Source organism: Adiantum capillus-veneris, chromosome 3 (assembly GCF_014529385.1).
Source record: "Adiantum capillus-veneris isolate H3 chromosome 3, ASM1452938v2, whole genome shotgun sequence".
NCBI classification, from domain to species: Eukaryota; Viridiplantae; Streptophyta; class Polypodiopsida; order Polypodiales; family Pteridaceae; genus Adiantum; species Adiantum capillus-veneris.
Genome location: NC_140933.1, coordinates 51,406,030 through 51,423,855, shown reverse-complemented (window position 1 = coordinate 51,423,855; position 17,826 = coordinate 51,406,030).

Sequence of the window (17,826 nt, the reverse complement as noted above, 5' to 3'; positions counted from 1 at the left end):
CCTTAGAGCTTGTGCACAGTGATTTATGTGGACCTATGCCTTCTAAATCCCATGGTGATGCGTCCTATTATGTTACATTCATTGACGATGCAACACGGCATGTTTGGGTCTACGCCATGAAATCTAAAGATGAGGCCTTTTCTTGCTTCAAGAAGTACTTATCTAGTGTTGAAACTCAGTCTGAACATAAGTTGAAAGCTTTGCGCTCAAACAATGGTGGAGAATATGTCTCCAAAGAGTTTACAGATTTCTGTTCAAGTAGGGGAATTAAGCGTGAGTTTACATCTCCTTATACCCCTGCATAAAATGGTGTTGCAGAACGAATGAATACGACCATCCAAGAGCGGATTATGTCTATGCTATCACAGGCTAATTTACCGCAAGTGTTTTGGGCTGAAGCATTATACACAGTCGTGTACTTGATCGATAGATCACATGCTTCATTACAGTTTCGTGTACCTTTGGAGTTATGGTCAGGACATAAATTGTCTTATGAAAAACTCTGCACATTTGGTTGTGAATCTTATGCACATGTATCCAAGGAGTTGCATGCTAAACTAGATCCTAAGTCTAGGAAATGCATCTTTATTGGTTATGGTGTAGATGGTCAATTCACTATCGTTTATGGGATTCAGAAAGTTGATCAGTGATCCGTAGCAGTGATGTTGTCTTTAATGAGACCAAGATGCATAGACCACTAACAAAAGAGGTTGAATTCCGAAAAGTGACAATTTCCGATGTATCACCTCCTGTCTAGATAGCTCCCAAGCCACTTACTACAGAGGTTAGTACGAGTTCTGATCAGCCGTGGAGATCTCAAAGAGTCTCACATTCGCCAAAACGGTTTGTTCCAGGCATGGATTTTGTTTTATTAATAGATAGTGGTGAGTCTTCTTGCTACAAACAAAGAGGCTATGCTTGCCAATGATAAGGTTCAGTGGGAACATGCTATGAACAGGGAGCTGTCCAGTATTGCAAAGAACAAAACATGGGAACTTGTTCCATTGCCAAAGGTAGGAAAGCATTGCCTTGTAAATAGGTTTACAAGAAGAAGATTGACAATTACAAAGCTCGTTTAGTGGCCAAAGGTTTCAAGGAAGAATATGGTGTCGATTTCTAGGAAATATTTTCTCCAGTGGTCAAGATGACCACACTGAGAATGTTGCTTGCTTTGGTAGCCACTGAAGATATGGAGCTTGATCAAATGGATGTCTTTATAGCTTTCTTACACAGTGATCTCAAGGAAGAGATTTATATGCAACAACCTGAAGGGTTTGTGATAAAAGGCAAGGAACATTTGGTTGTAAGCTTCTGAAAAGTCTATATGGCTTGAATCAATCATCCAAAAAATGGTATCAAAAGCTTGATACATTTATGCGTTCCCTAGGCTATAAGCACAATAATGAGGATCCATGTCTTTACGTGAAAAGACAACCCAATGAACAACTTATTATGCTTATCCTTTATGTAGATGACATGCTTATTGCTGGCCATTCCAAGAAGGACATTGCTAACTTGAAAACCAAGCTGAAAAGTCAATTTGACATGAAAGATTTGGGTGAAGCCAATCACATTTTGGGTATGCGTATTACTCGTGACCGTAAGAAGAGGTTGTTGTACCTTTCTCAAAAAGAGTATGTGCACAAGGTTCTTGATCGTTTCAACATGCAGAAGGGGAAGGTTTTGAGTACTCCATGCCTGCATATTTGAAACTTGGCAAGAACGACTGTCCCAAATTTGCTGAGGAAAAAGCTCTAATGGCTAAGGTTCCTTATGCTTCATCTTGTTGTAGTCTCATGTAAGCCATGGTGGCTATAAGACCTGACATTGCACATGCAGTGGAAGTTGTCAGCAGATTTATGTCTAACCTCGGTAAAAAGCATTGGGATGCTATCAAGTCAATTCTTAGATACTTGAGTGGCACTGTAGATAGACAGTTATGCTATGGTCATGGAGAGTCACCCATTAAGGGATTTGTAGATAGCGATTATGCAGGCTATGTTGATAATCGCAAATCAACAACAGGTTGGATTTACACATTCTTTGGTTCTGCTATTTGTTGGAGGTCCGTTCTTCAAGACTGTACATCCATTTCTACCACAGAGGCAGAGTATGTTGCATTGAGTGAGGCATGCAAAGAAGCTATTCGGCTTGCTCGCCTAGTGAAAGATCTTGGATTGGAGCAGTGTACACCAGTTCTTCATTGTGATAGTCAGAGTGCTATTAACTTGGCTAACAATCCAGTGTTTCATTCGAGAACAAAACACATTGATATCTGTTATCACTTCAGTCGTGAATGCCTGGCAAATAAGAGCCTTGATTTAGTGAAGATTTCTACGTCAGAGAACACAGCGGATGCACTCACTAAAAGTCTCTCCAGCCATCAATTTCAGCACTATCGTGAGTTGATGGGCATTGGGTGAAAAGTGGTTCTCTTCCATTATTATGGTCTCCCACATTGGCCATCAAGTGGGAGAATGTTAGGTTTAATGGCCATGTGGACGACCGCCCATGACTAACTGCTACTAACCCTAAGTGTACAACTATACACTTGTGTGAGCCACTAACACTAACTACAATGTGTATTGTGCCTTAGTGTATAAGATAAAGAAAGAAAGGGGCACACAGTGTGTGTTGGCTCTCCCCCTTCAACCTGTGTGTGTGGCTATGGTGGTGAGTGTGTGAGTGTGCGTGTGTATTCCTGTTCCTCTTCCGCTATGCTCCCGGCCGATCTCCTTCACTTAGCATGTGGTTTCTATCAAGTTGTGAATCCAAGCTCAAGGGGAAAGCATGGCAATGGCTGAAGAACAGACATTTGCTTAAACCCCAAACTAAGGTTGGCAATCGTTGTATCTATGTGGCTATGGCACTGAGCTTGGTTATCGTGCTTGCTTTGTCCACCATGCTGAGATTTGTTCATTTTTGTTGTGTGCGTATGTCGCACGTGTCAATGCAAGGAACTTGCCGATACACCGTGTGTGAGCCACAAATGGTTCCAAGCACACAACAAGCCTAAACTAGTAAGCTCAAAGAAGGCAATGGTGTGTCACTCACCGCTCTACGCTTGCTTCGTGGAGGATTCCTCGCCGCGAAGAAGAAGGAGCCGCCACTTCGCCGTGCTCAACCGCTTCGCCGCCGCCGTGCCGTCGTCGCAATGCTCGATCGCTCTCTCTCTCTCTCTCTCTCTCTCTCTCTCTCTCTCTCTCTCTCTCTCTCGCATACACACACACACACAAGGAGAAGAAGAAGAAGAAGAGGGAGATGGAGATGGAGCAAGAGCACTCTTCTATTGTATTTTATATGAGCTTGCCCCATTCACACTTGGGCACCCATGCTTAGCCAACTAATCCCTTGAATGTTCCAGTTAGAGTGCGCCTCTCATCAGCAATCACTCTTACCCTTTTCCTATTGGACCGACAAGCCCGGTACCTGACTCTACCAAATAAATAATACAATGTCCGCCGTAGGTTAGAACGTCCGTCGTAGGTGATAGGGTGTCCGTGAGCCGTGAGGGTTAACATGCCCCCCTTCTTGATGTAGATTCCGTCCTCGGAAGCTATTGAGTTGAAGCTCGTTCGTCGAGGTAGAAGAACATTTGAGATGAATTTCCTTAGCCTTCTTCAGTCACTGCAAAATCAAACAACATTGGCACAGTAATTCATTCTTATAAGCGATTAAAAAGCATATGTAGTTTTAGGCAGACAAATTGATTGGTAACAGAATTTTAAACAATTTGTCAGCAATAAACATTAAATTGCAATGTAATCAAATGCATAAACAGATGTAAAGGTAAAAAATTAAACAACTCTGGGGTCGCTAATTTAACGCGGTCGAAAGACACTAGAGATCGACTATTAATACCATGGGTAAGCTTCTTAATTTTCTCTGGTCAATTAAGTTGTTTAATCGCGAGAGCGAAGTATTTCATGTTCGAGGGCTGACTAGAGACTATACCTAGAAGACCTTGTAGTTAAGCTACGATAAAACGAATTTCTCATGAAATCATCGCCTGACTGATTACCTTTTCTTTGACCCCCCAAAGTCTTTTCACAGTGATTCAATTTTGATGTGTGTGCTTATTTTGTATGCCTTGGGTTTTTTGCTTTTCAAGGAAAAGCGCCCACACTGGGAACCTCTAGGGCTCTAGTACCATAGGTCATACATGTGAGTGAAGTACCCAATCAAGCTGAGATTTCTCTTCCAGCTTAAGATTTTACATTGTGGCACTTTGATTTGTTTTTGTTTGTTCATTTTCAGCATTTTAATTTTATAACTTTGGGGGGTCATATAACACTGATACACCTCCCCAGGCTCATCACACTAGTAAAGTCCCTTTATAATACTTAAGCTAAAGGTCAATAGGGTCAAGCCCACTAGAAAGCCCTAGTACATTTCACACAATGCTGCCTAAATCGGATTAGGAACCTAAGTAACCATTGATTATTAGGAAGGCATTCCCCATGGTATTAAGAGAAGATCTCTAACACCTAACTTGGTCAAACTAGCTTAGTCGGACTGCTTGATTTTTAAACCTAGACAAGTGATTATGACAAAAAATTACATTGAATTAAATGTTTGTTACTAAGAAAATGTGTTGGATATTATGCTACCAATCACAATCAAAGCAGACAATCATAGATGCAAAAAAGATAAGGGGCAATGCGAATGGACAAGAAACACCTGTTTGTGTTGATGGTCGCGCTTGATTTGAAGTGTGAATGAGAGAAAGGTCCCATGAAGTTCCCAATCGTAACCACAGCAACACGTTCCTGTACACACTAGGAAACACAAAGAATACCTCTAGGAGGCACATCAGTGGGAAAAAGGAACTTTGCTAATCACTCAACTCTAAAACAGAAACACTCCTATTATATTAATCCTACCTACCCTCCATCAATTGAGTGATGAGGATCAAAGGTGTTTGATGACAGAGGTTTCTGTTTCAGTGTATCGGATGTGAATGTGTAGGTCTAGGTCAATGTTTTGACTTTTATTGTGCATACTCGTTTGCTAATTGCTCTTGCTCTTTATTTATTTTTTATTATTTTTGTGATTATAAGGCTTTATATGTACATTCCCTAAGATTGGGAGATTGAGAGGTTAGGGAGGAAGGTTGAGAGGGAAGCGAGTGAATGATGACTGTCAGCAAACATTCCCCCCTTCCTTGGGTAGATCATATCCTTTGAAATGTGCTCGTCACCCTTTGAAACCAATTGTTCCAGTCGATAATAGGTGAGGATTTTTGCCAGTAGTTTTCTATTACCTTAGGTGCCTCATCGAGTTCCAAGGGTGGTAAGGTACTCTCCCATGATCGAACTTGAAGTGGTTCATCAGGTGATTCTTGAACACTGGGAGGTGAGGATTCCTTTGTAGCTTTATGGAGGTCCACTATTGTAGGTCGACGATGTGGAGAAGCTTTTACCTCTATGGATGCATTACATGAGGAGCTAGAAGCTTCATGGGACTCCCCCCTTGTTGAGCTAGGTGAAACAAATCATTCTTTCTTTGGTACCCAAATTAGCTTTGGAGCGGGTGTGTAGCATTCTGTGATTTTTTTCTTTCCGCGACCTATCTATTTGTTTTGGAGCTACAAGAGTGGCTTCATATGGATCAGGTGACAGGTAAGAACACAATCTACGTTTTGGCACCCAAATTTGATCATTTCCTCGATAGTAGCTTTAGGCTTCCAATAATCGTTTAGGGATCCAAGCCACGTTCTCTTACATTTCTTGGGGCGAGTGGTTTCTTACAAGGCTTTTGTTTTTTAGTACTAGCCATGGTCCCTAAAGAAGCTTTAGGGACCCACTTGTATGTTTTCTTCATTATATTAGGATGAGTCTTGTCATAAGCTATATGCATTTCTTGTAGCATATTTAAGGGTACGAGAATTTCATCCCAAGTTTTTCTAATCTATCTTTAGTTCGCTTTAGTTCCTCAGCTAGAATAGCGTCTTCACGTTCTTTTCTCAACTTCATGCGTGCTTTTCTAGCTTTCCATGTGTTTCTTTGACTCTGCGGTCCTTGACTAACCACTTCGGTCGCTAACTTTCCATTCTCAGGTTCTCTAGTGGTTTTCTTAGCTTGAGCTCTAGTAACAACTTGCGTTGGTATCAGAGTTTCATTTTCAGACCCACTGCTGGTAGGAATAGTTTCTAGCATATTCAATGTTGTCTTTTGCACTTTGTTTGGATTCTTTGAACAATCCTCAATGAAGTGAGTAACCCCACACTCAATGCAATAAGCGTTAATTCTAATGATTTCCGTATGTGGACAAACATTCATCAGATGGTCACCTCCACACTTGAACAGGGTCCTAGTGCTGGTCTTGGTCCCATTTGATTCGTCCTTTGTGGATAGGATGGTCTTTGTCCTGTTAACCCTCCATGAGCTATGAATATCAATGTTCTTGCGTCCAAATTGTATCTCTCTTCATCAGAAGCACTTATAATTGTTGGTATTCCAACATTCCCAATCATGCCCCATGGTTCTGGTTGTTTGGGTTCTTCTGGTGGGTAATACACGGTTGGAGACATGTGTGCACCAGATTCTTCATAATAGGCTTGAACAGGCACTAAGGCTTGTTCTTCCTGATTCTCTAAGGATGGTGCATATCTAATGCCCACTGGTCTTGCTCCTGGTAAAGGCGGTTGTTGTCCCAATACCGGTTGCGGTCTTTCTATCCCCATAGGTCCTGGTACATTTCCCGTTGGGTATCGAGGTAGTGGATGTACTTGAGGTGGTGCTAATTGAGCAGGAGGTGCATACTGACGCTCCCTTACATACCCTTTGTTGTAATAGCACTCCTCTGTTGGATGGTTTGTCCATTTTTGTTCAATAGCACACCATTTCAGTGTTTTTGGCAATGGTTTTTGGTATGGTGCCATCCTTTTTAGAGCATCTTCTATCATTTGCCCTACATTTGGCATGGTTGTTGTTTGAACATTCTTTTTAGTGGTAGTCTCGCTCGCTACGGAGGAAGAGCTACTGGATGCAAAATCTGTATCCGCTGACACCTCTCCATAAACCGTACAGTTATCCACTAAGTACAATTCTTCTCTCGTTACTTTCTCGAAACTTGTACAAGCTTTCAAGTGCAAGTCCTTCTTGAGAGTGTCGTTTCTCAATCCCTCAATAAAGAGAACCGATAGTCTGTCATCTTGTGGTCGTTCACGTACTGGACATCTCTCAATGTATTGTTTGAAGCGAAGTGAAGCTTCCTTCACTTTTTCGTGTTCTCTCTGTTTAAAAGCATATATTTGTGAGACCGTATTGTGCTTAATCCCTCGTTTTGAGAATTCCTCAGCAAACTCTCTTAGCAAATGGTCAATGTCATGGAATCCCCCTATGTTCAGTGGTTGAAACCATGTCAATGCCGTACCTTCTAGAGTAAGACCAAATCCCTCGTATTGTGTATGGAAATCTGTTATCTGCTCAGCTCTTAAGACTTGCTTAAAGAGTGACACATGTGCATACGGATCTCCTGAACCACCATACTTCTTTGGCATACACTTCGCGACTTGAGATGGTCTCATACGTCTATGGTCTGCTACCAATCTCCTTGCTCCTGTGTCCCGGCTAAAGCTTTCTCTAGCATCATGGACTTCATGGGTTACCCTTGTCGGTTCCCCTACCCTAAATCTACTACTAGGAGGTAAATGTGATGGTTCCGCTTCGAACCTTGGACCTGGAGTGGTATATGTGTGGATTGGAACTGCACTACCTCAATTCGTATCCATTGACTCTCTGGAATGTAATGATCCCATTGGTCCAAGCTTCGAGTACGGAGGTTGGCTGAAAGAGTCAGCAACCTGAGTTCTTTGTCCTCTTGTTGTCATTGGGTTTTGCACTCCATTTGTTGGTGCTGGTCTTTGTGAGCTAGAAGTAACATAATACTGATGTAGTGGTCCCCCAAAGTATGTATATCCTTCTAATTCTTTCTTGCCCATTGTTGAGTATTGCCTCCCATACTTGTCGTAAGCGGCAATTTTCACTTCCGATCCCTCTGTGTAGGTAAAGACATAAAGTCTTTTTCAGTCTGTCAACTCTCCAGTGTAGGGTTCTTCACATCTATAATAGAGATCCTGCTCCCCATTATTATATTTGTATAGCCCCACATAGATGTTATCAGTGTTGATCCTTGTAGTTTCATTCTCTCTTCTTAACTTCGCATCAGGGAAGTTCATTATTGGTGCCTTCTCCTCAAGTTCTTCATCTACTTTGGCTTTGGTGCCCATCAATCCCCACTTGTCCACAATGTTAGGGTTTAGGACTACCAAGTACATGGTACCCTCGTCATCTAGATATCTATCTCCGCTATAGCTCACAGGCACTAAGTCCTTGAACTCACTAGGTCTCTCCTCTATCTTTACACAATAGCGGTCCATTCCATCTTTGTAGATCTTGGCACCTTGCTCATTGTCGTACTGGTATTTTATGAACAATAGCTTCATTGTGGCGGAAGGGTTTGATGATCCTGCTGCCATATTTTCTCTGTTGTTCAGGTTCAAGTGTTCCAAGTGTTCGGTGAAAATCTCGTAAGATCTCTCCGAAGAAGTATCAAAAACACTTCCTTCAAAGATCGGCTCTAATGGTTGCACCCAACTTTGGTTTACACTTCCCTCGGTTGATATGACACTTGCTTGTTCCCCTTGTTTTGGTTGGTTATTCTGGAGATTCCTGCCCGATCTCAAATTCATCAATTCCCCTAAAGGACTTTAACTTTTCCGTCTCGGCAATTTGTTTTCCCCAAGTTTTTGTGGTCAGAATTGATCCAAACTGATTGATACTTGGTCAATTGTTTAATCTTGTCAGTTGGACAACTTCTATTTCATCAAGTGAGAATTTTGTTGCAGTTATGCTGAAAAAGACATTATACGCGTATGATGTCTTTTTTTCACAGATTTGGACTATTTTGGTTATGCTCACTCTCAGTAGCCCCCTTATGCTCTGTCCACTCACAAAATTCAGTTTGAACTCTGTTTGAGTAAGTTATGGTTAATTTAGGCTTTTCTTGGTAATTTTCCGCTTTTGACTTGTTTTGGGTCAATTGTGATCCAAATGGGATGAAACTTGAAATATAACCTCTAGACAGCTATTACAATGGATCTGTGTCGGCAAAGTATCAAAATATGTCCAAAATTAGGTCAAAGACATCATACGCGTATGATGTCTTTTTCATCAATTTGGGTCAAAACTTGATATTTATGCTTCCTACAGTGCTTGTAACAATCTTGTCAGGTCAGATATCAAAAATAAGCAGTGGATGTGCCAAAATACATTATACGCGTATAATGTCTTTTGTCCCAGATTTTGACTATTCTTGGTTTTAAGCCTTCTCCAATGTTTACAATTGAGTTTCAAGTGTTTCTGTCAGGTTTGAATGTAAAAACAAGATCTGAATCCAAACTTTCCTCTTCTTTGCGTTTCTTGGACTCCGACTTGTCTTTTTGGGTTTCTTTGAGTGTTAATGCTCTTGTTTTAAGTTGAAATTAGGGTATAACCCCCCTTTTGAACACTCTGGTAAAGTCAAAATTTCTGTTTTGGTCTCTGTTTGGTCATTTAGACATCATACGCGTATGATGTCTAAAGTTGCAGATTTCCAGTTTTTTGGCACAGAATCCTTCCTAAAGCTTTCTCTAGTGCTCAGCAACTCCCAGATACACAGAAAATTTCTCTGACTTTTGTTTATTGCAAGTTTCACTACTAACTCGACGGTTTAGTGATCTAACATACAATCAACCATATCAAGCAAATACTCCAATGATTACTAGCTCTAGATCAGGATCAAATGAAGTCCTACCTAAGCTATTCCTAATCATAAAATGGGTTTGGTAATTGTGATTTTAAAGAGATCCACTGCCACTCACGGACTAGCAAATTCTTCTTCTATCAACAACTACTCAACACCAACAAAACAACAAACAAATCTAAGCTAAACTAAAATTACTGTCAACACGGAAGACCCAGGAATACCCCACTTCCTAGTATCTCTCGAGATCTTCGGAGTCCACCACTCCTAGATCTTTTCTAACTAAAGTATACAAAGTAGTTTATACGACTCACCTCGTAGGATTAGTCTAAGGTCACCTACTTAGGGCTCTCGTCCCCGGCAACAGCGCCAAATGTTTAGTCGGTTACGCCGCTAGCGGAAGCTAAATAGCGAGAACTCAACCAACAACAGAATTTGTCAGACGAGGACGGAGCTTGACCCGCAGGCGCATGGAAACAACTAGTGGGTGTCAAATCACCTACTCGACCTTCTAATGACAATCACTACTAAGGAAATCAAATCTAAGTTCTAAAATACGCAAGTGACTGAAATCCGTACTACGAACGAATGCTATACGAAACAGGATCTAGAATCATTGATTCGATCTCAAACTCAAGGGGAAGTCTATACACTAGGTAAGAACAACACCCTAAAGACTTGAACTACACAATCAACCTATAACCACGCCGTGCGGTAAACGCGTATGAAGACAGGCCGAAAAATACAGGTGATCGAAACTTGACCCCGATGGTACCAATGTGTAGCTCTACTCGTTGTGGTTCTATAGATATGCTGCACGCTCCATTCCGACACACGAGTTGGAAGAAAACTCACACCGAAGCTTGTAGGAACTTACCACACATAGAAGCCGATAGCGCGCACTCTTGGTATCTGTGCATAGCTCTCGCCGTTGCTAACACAATGGTGGTGTCGCTTCTCCAATGGCGGCTCCGTAGCTCGCGTAGCAAGTAGATAAGACTCTCTCTCTCTCTCTCTGTCTCTCTCTCTCTCTCTCTCTCTCTCTCTCTCTCTCTCTCTCTCTCTCTCTCTCTCTCTCTCTCTCTCTCTCTCTCTCTCAGACACAGTCACGGCGCTCAAAAACTCACCTTTGATTAATAAAACTGAATCTCTTTAGGTTACAAAACTTTGGCTTATATACCACAGCCTTGGAGGTGAGAACATCTCTAACTAATTACATCGGCAAGTGAAATTACTTTGGATTTACAAGCTGGAAACTCAATTGAGTCCCGTTACTTAACGAATGGCTCAATTCAAAATCAATGTCGGAAAGACATTTATTACAATCAATGGTTTCAAAAATGATGAGTGTGAGAAAAAAATGTGGGTGTGATCCTCTGCTGTCTCTGCTGGCTCAACACTCCCCCCCTCCGCGTTCATGTGGTCCCTGACATGACTTTTATGCTTGGTCAATAAAGTCCTATCGTCTTGAGCATCTGCAAATGTGATTCGTATCGTAGGTTGCCGATGGTCAAGGTTGGGCCGAATATTTTGCTTTCGTGGGTGAAAAAGCCGGTGTAGAAAGCTTCTTCGAATGTTTGCATGTGGAAGCTAGGCAAAAACATAATCCTCTGGTATAGGAGGTGCAACACTTTTGGAGAAGGCTACAATGAAAGATCATATATCATATCAGTCACTGTGTCGGCCATCGATAGTAGACTCGAGGTCGTGGCTTTATCTGGCGCGAACACTTCAATGCAAGGTAAGAGAGTCCTGCAAATTTTCTTGAGCATCTGACACGAAAGGTCAGGAGAGCCAGTAAAGAGCTTGATGGTGCCCGTTAGGGTTTTCACCATGTAGGCTTTACCTATTCTCTCTCCTGCCTTTGGTCCTGGCATCCTGGGGTAATTAAGACAATTTGGCTTCTTTTCTGCAATCCTGCCATGCTCTTTCCAGCTTCTAACTCTTGGTACCGGGCAGAAGGTTGCATCCTCCCGAATCTCCTTTGGTGCCTCTACCAAGTAGATGAGGTAGGTTGGGTTATGTTCAGCCAACCTTTCCTCCATCTAGGCTGCGAATCTACAATCTTCTTTGATTGTTCCTCTTTTGTAATGTCGCCTTCGTAAAGAGCGACATACTGCTCCTCCTCTATTCTCTTTTTCGTTTTTATCACTTCAAACTTCATCAAAGGGAAAGGCAGGCTGGGTTGCATCCACTCTTCATGGAGCACTTTTGTGTCTAGTCCCTGAAGTCTAATGGAGATTAGGAGTCTCCTCTCCCATTCCATTTCCGCCTTGGCACTCTCCTCTGTTGACTTTTCTATTTGGTCATGGAGCCTTTGTTCTTCTTCTTCAGAGATTCCTGAAGTTGAGGTCACCTCTTGAACTGGGGCTGGATCTTCAATTGTGGTTGCCTCTCCAGTTTCTGGTAGCTCTATGGCTGCTCCACCTGATTCTTCTTGTGGTGTCTCTGTCTCTCTTCTTTGTTGCTCTTGTAGATCTTGGAGCTGTTTGCGAAGGGTCTCATTCTCTGTTCTTAGTGTTTGATTTTCTAAAGTGAGCCTCTCCTCTGCTGCCAATGATCCCTCCGCAATGTGCAACCTTTGCACTTGCTCTAATCTTAGCTCTCTTTGTAAGCTTCGGACCTGGTCCTCCAGAGCTGGTACAAGAGCTCCCTCTTGTTCGGTTCCTGCTCTGCTAGCTCTAGGAGTAGTTCTGAGTCTAGTGATTGTTCTTTCTTGGAGCTCGACTCTCTCCCTTAGCTCAATGAGCTCATCTTTAGCCGCCTCCAAGTCGTCTTCCATCCGCTCCCTTGCTTCATGTGCACTTGTTACTTCTCTTGAAGCCTCGGCTAGCTGGAGTATCAAGCCGTCTCTCTCGTTTTTTGCGTCGTAGAGTGATGCTTTATGACGTTCAGATTCAGTCATAGCATTCTCTAATTTCCTCTGCAACTCGGCTTTCCTTTGTTTGGCTATCTCAATCTCCACTTCCTTTGCCTTGGATCTTTCTTTGATCTTGCTGAGCAGTTCATGCACCATGTGCATGTCTTTTTCATTTTCATCTGTCAACTCTAAAGCTTTTTCTGCCACCACCTCCACTGGCTTCGGCTCTTCTAGTACGTTCTGCTCGTCCAGTTTCTCTTCACTCTCTTTTGTACTCTTTGTTTTTTCCTTCGTCCCTCTCCGATCATCTTGTTTTTGTAGGGTGATCCCATAAACTGCCTCAAGGGCCTCTTCTTCAGTGTACCCTATCGCTACCAGATCCTCATAATCGTTTTTCTTTTGATGAATTGGATCTATCTCCTTTTCCTTGGTCCCGGCCTCCGGCTTTTCCATACCAGCCGTGTCCATCTCTACTGGGGTCTCTTCCACAATGATTTTCGTCTTCTTCGGGCTTGGTACATCAGTAAAGGAGGGTGATTGTCCTCAGTCATCTTGGCTTTCCCTTTGTTTGGCTATCCATCTTTCTCTTGAGGTTCAGTAGACTCATCTACCCTCTTCTTCCCCTTGTCGTCCTTTTTCAGCTCAGCTTTTAAAAGCTGTACATCCTCTTCAGTGTATGGCTCGACAGGTTGCTGCTCCAGTATAGCCTCGGACTCCTCATAAGCTCTAATATATTGATCATATTGATCAACATGTGGCCTGGCTGAGCTAGTTCCGACTTTGGTGGGGTCTGGCACCCACTTTTCTTCAAAGTCACCCTTTAGAGCTCTTTCCGCTCTAAACTGCTCCACCAGTCTTTCCATTCTTGCCGCTTTCTGACTTTTGGTTTGCTTGGGAGCAACCTTCTTCTTTGCTTTCTTCATAAGGGGCTCATCCACATTCTCTTCAGGTTCTGAAACTATTTCTAGTTTCCTGCATGCTCTTGTGGACGCCCTCTTGGATACTTCAGGCTGTTCTTCCTCCTCATCGGCTTCTCTAAGCCACTCATTCTGGGAGGGAACCTTTGGCCATTGATCTCTGGCTCCAATAGCTTCATAAGCTATTCTTGTCAGAACTTCAGCTCCTCCTATATACTTTGGCTTCTCGTTGTGCATGGCAATTACCTGCTCGTGGATGTGTTGAGCGTAATTCACCTCTTTTGGCATATTGCTCTTCAAAGCCCATGTGATGGTAGTTGCAATGGCATGGGGTGGTGTCGTATACTTTTGCGGTCTTTTACTGCAAATATGGAGAAATTGGTTGTACAGTCGGCAAAGGGTTGCCGCTCTTTGGTCTGCCATATCTCCATAAGTTGCATTCTGTTTCTTGGACCCATAAACCTCTATAGCCTCCCTTCTTTCCCTGACAGAACTCCCTTTGTTATGCAGCTTCAATGCATCTGCAATGAGCTGTGGAGTGATCTGTACCTCTACTTTCTCTCCATCTATTGCTGTTAATGTGGCTTTCCCATCCTTCTGAATGGAGGTTGCCAACTCATACACTCTTCTTGTGTCTACACCTGATGGTCTTGACGTGAAGAATCTGTGCAAGTCTGCCCTTTCCAGGTACCTGCTGATGTTCTCTGACCTGCTATAATCCACCAATTCTTGTGGGATCATCGGTATATCCACCGCTTGCCCTTGAGGATCTCGGAAAGTCCCCTGGTAGATCTTTATTCCCTCTTGTTCCAGTACTGCTTCCTCCACCCAAGTTTTGGTTGGCTTGAGGGTTTCTGTTGGAATGTCAAAGGGTTCTGCTTCTGCAAGAGCATCTTTGATTGTCGGTCTTTTTCTCTTCGTTGCTGATAACTTGGCAGAATCCATGGATCCTGTAATTCCAATTTCAGAAGTTAGCGTCTTTTTAGTACTGAAAGCCGAAATGAAGCTTTTAACTATTCAAATGACTTGAAAATTGAACATGAGCTATTCAGGGCCTAAGGATGCAGGGTAGGTGAAAAAATATGCAAATTGGGCTCAAAATCATGCTGGAGACATCATACGCGTATGATGTCTTTTGTTTCAAAATGACTTCATATTGGTTGTGCTTGTAGCTGATAGTGTATACATGAGTATCATATGCTTGGATTTGAGTTTGGATACCATTTGGTCAAGTTTATGCCAGTTTAGTCCAGTTCAGGCTCTTGGCAAAATTTTGAAAGGGAATTGGATTTTATGATCCAAATTGGATAAAACTTGGTGGTTCACCTTCAAATGGCATGTAGATCACTTCTGTTTGGTGGTTGAAGCCCTGAGGTGCCAAAATCACATAGTGAGACATCATACGCGTATGATGTTTTTTAGTGTATTTTTGGACCAAATTTCTCTATAAACTTGGATTTGGCTTTAGATAGGCTTATTCAGTGGATTTATGAAGTTTGGATAGATTTTGGGCTAAAAATGGCTCTGGAGACATCATACGCGTATGATGTCTTTTTCATCAATTTTTCATGGGATTGATTCTGTGGACTCCCCATGTACTAATGAAGGACTGTCCCTACTCAAATCTTGGTTTGGACTTGAGTATGTTGGATTTGGGCTAAAATAGGCTTTGGATGAAGGATTTTCCCTCAATTGGGCTAATGGGGTGATCCACTTGACCAAATGGTTCCAAACTTCATATGTAGCATGTATTAGATATATATAATGGATGTATGATGTCAAATGAGCATTTTTGGCTCTGTAAGTGCAAATAGACATCATACGCGTATGATGTCTTTTGTGTCAAAATGGTGCTTTTTGGTTCCAGATAGCTTGTAGATGTGTTAATCAACAATCCTACAAAGTTTCAATGAGTTTGGAGTTATTTTGACAAAATTAGGACCAAAAATCAATTTTATGGCCTACTTTGCGTCTTTTTGGTTTTCCTTGGGTTTTCTAACTCCAATTCTCATGATACTTGGTTCATAGGATGTGATTAACATGTGGAATGAGGCTATGCACTCAAATGTTGAAATGGATGTGAAAATCATACTGTGAGACATCATACGCGTATGATGTCTTTTCTTGAAATGTTGGTCTTTTTGTGCAAAGAATGCTTTGTGCTAGTGCCCTAAGCCCTGATAACTAGTTTTCAACTTAAAAAGTCATTAGTTTAGCTAAAAAGCCCCCTTATAGGCATTTCAGTCTCCGAAGTCGTCTTTTTGCCTTGGAGTTGAATTTCTTCAACTTTTTTTTTTTTCCGAGAGTTGCATTTCCAGCTCATTGGATATGTTGTGAAGCCACCTATTTGGTTGAACTTGACTTTGGCTCTCGGTTCTCCATCTTTCTCCATTTGGTTGCCCGAAAGCGTCTTTTTCACCATCGGTAAGTGAATCAACTTTCTTTTGGGTTTTGCTTGCAAACATAAGTCATCCATGTATATTTGAAGCTGCTTGTGAAGTTTCATGTCATTTGGTCGTCAATTTTAGCCGTTATGCCAAAATGACGCTTTGTGTGTCCGCAGCCGAATCGGTTGTTCTGACCTACTTTTGGTGATCCAAGCCCGGAGATACTCCATGGTTGCATTGCCCTCGATGTTGTTAAGCTTCCTGAGAAGTTTTGTGTCGTTTCGACAACTTCTTCCTGTTTGCCTCTTGCAGGCTCTATTGACCTAGGGTTTTTCAAGTCGTTCTTTCTCGAGCTTTGAATGTTAGAAACCCATCTTCTATGCTAGGGTAACCCACCTCTAAGTTCTTGCAATGTTTGGTTAGGCGGTTGTGCCCCTACCTAGCGTTCTTCCCCATTCCCCGTCTACTCTTGTTTCTTGGTTTTGGTCAGTTTTCGCGACAAAAGTTAACGATAAGCATCAAAAGCTTAATGCAACGAGTCTACCTCTCATGTCTGGTGTCCTCTGAGCTCTCGTAGCAGTCGTAGAAGGCGGTAGAAGGTCGGATGCTCCTGTGTGCTCTTTGCTCTCTCCAAGAAGGTAATAGTGGAAATGAGCTTGAAAGTGATGTGAAAAATACTTAACTTCGGGCTTCCCGGATCACTTTTTACCAAATTTGACATGTGCTCCTATCTCGTCGTGAAATGCACTTTAGGATTTGAAATTTCTCAATTTGGACTCCGTTTGACCTGTTTCTAAGAAATCTGTCCACTTTGCCAAAATTCTGTCATTTCGGGCTTTCCGTAACTTTTTCAGAATTGTACCCAATTTTTACCATGGGTTGCCCTTGTCATTAGGACCATCACCGTCTATTCTTTTCTTTTTTCCGATCTCATTTCACCTGCTTTTTTATTTCTCTTTTACTTTTATCAAGAAAATCATAAAAAATAAAAGAAAATAGCAAATTGAAGCCAAAAAATTCCAAACATACACAATAAATAGTTGGTAACCCTGTGTATATGAATATACACTTATTTGTGATTTCTGGACTTGGATTACCACTTTTTAGCTCCAAAAACACTCTTATTTAGTGATATTTACACGTCTAGAGACCCAAATTCATCATTTGATCTCTTCTTGTTGCAAAACAAGGTATATAAGGGCATAAATATTATCAATATCCGCAATCAAACATAAAAATTGCAAAATCATGTAAGACACTGCCCTTGTAATATAATTTTTGTTTTTCTTTGTTTTTGGCGCTTGTAGCTGCTTTGTAACTCCTGTATACCTGTATACCTCCCCCCCTCCTAGTCTGAGTCCTCCCGGACGACTATGAAGTGTCTGTGGGCGTAGCAATGTAGTTGTTTTGGTCATAAGTTCCCAGTGCAATTGTGGAGCGATGATACAACGTCTTTCCAATAAAGCTGCTCTTTGTTTGATTGAAGGATTGGTGGTTGGGTTTTGGGTTGGTTTTGGCACTTCGGTAGTAGAATCAGTAGATGGATTCTTCTTTACTTTGTTGTTCTCTTTCACAATCCAAATCTGCTTCCGCTTCACTTGTGCTTGCCACAAACTCTTTGCGACCCAAACCTGCTTTGTTCTTTGTGTTGATTTCCTCGACTTGAAATACCTAGGAGTGTCTGTTGATTATACTGAAGGGAGTTCCTGTTTACAAATCTTTGGGATCAAAATTTGCTTGCTATAGCTTTGTGCCGTCATGAACTTCTTTGGAATCCAGATCTGTTTCACTGTCCTTGATTGTCTGGAATCACTCTGTTGTCTGGTACTGAAGACTCTGTTTTCCACCTTTGTGTTCTCTGGCACAACCTTTTTTGGTCTCCATACCAACTTTGACTCCGTTTTTTCCCAAGGTT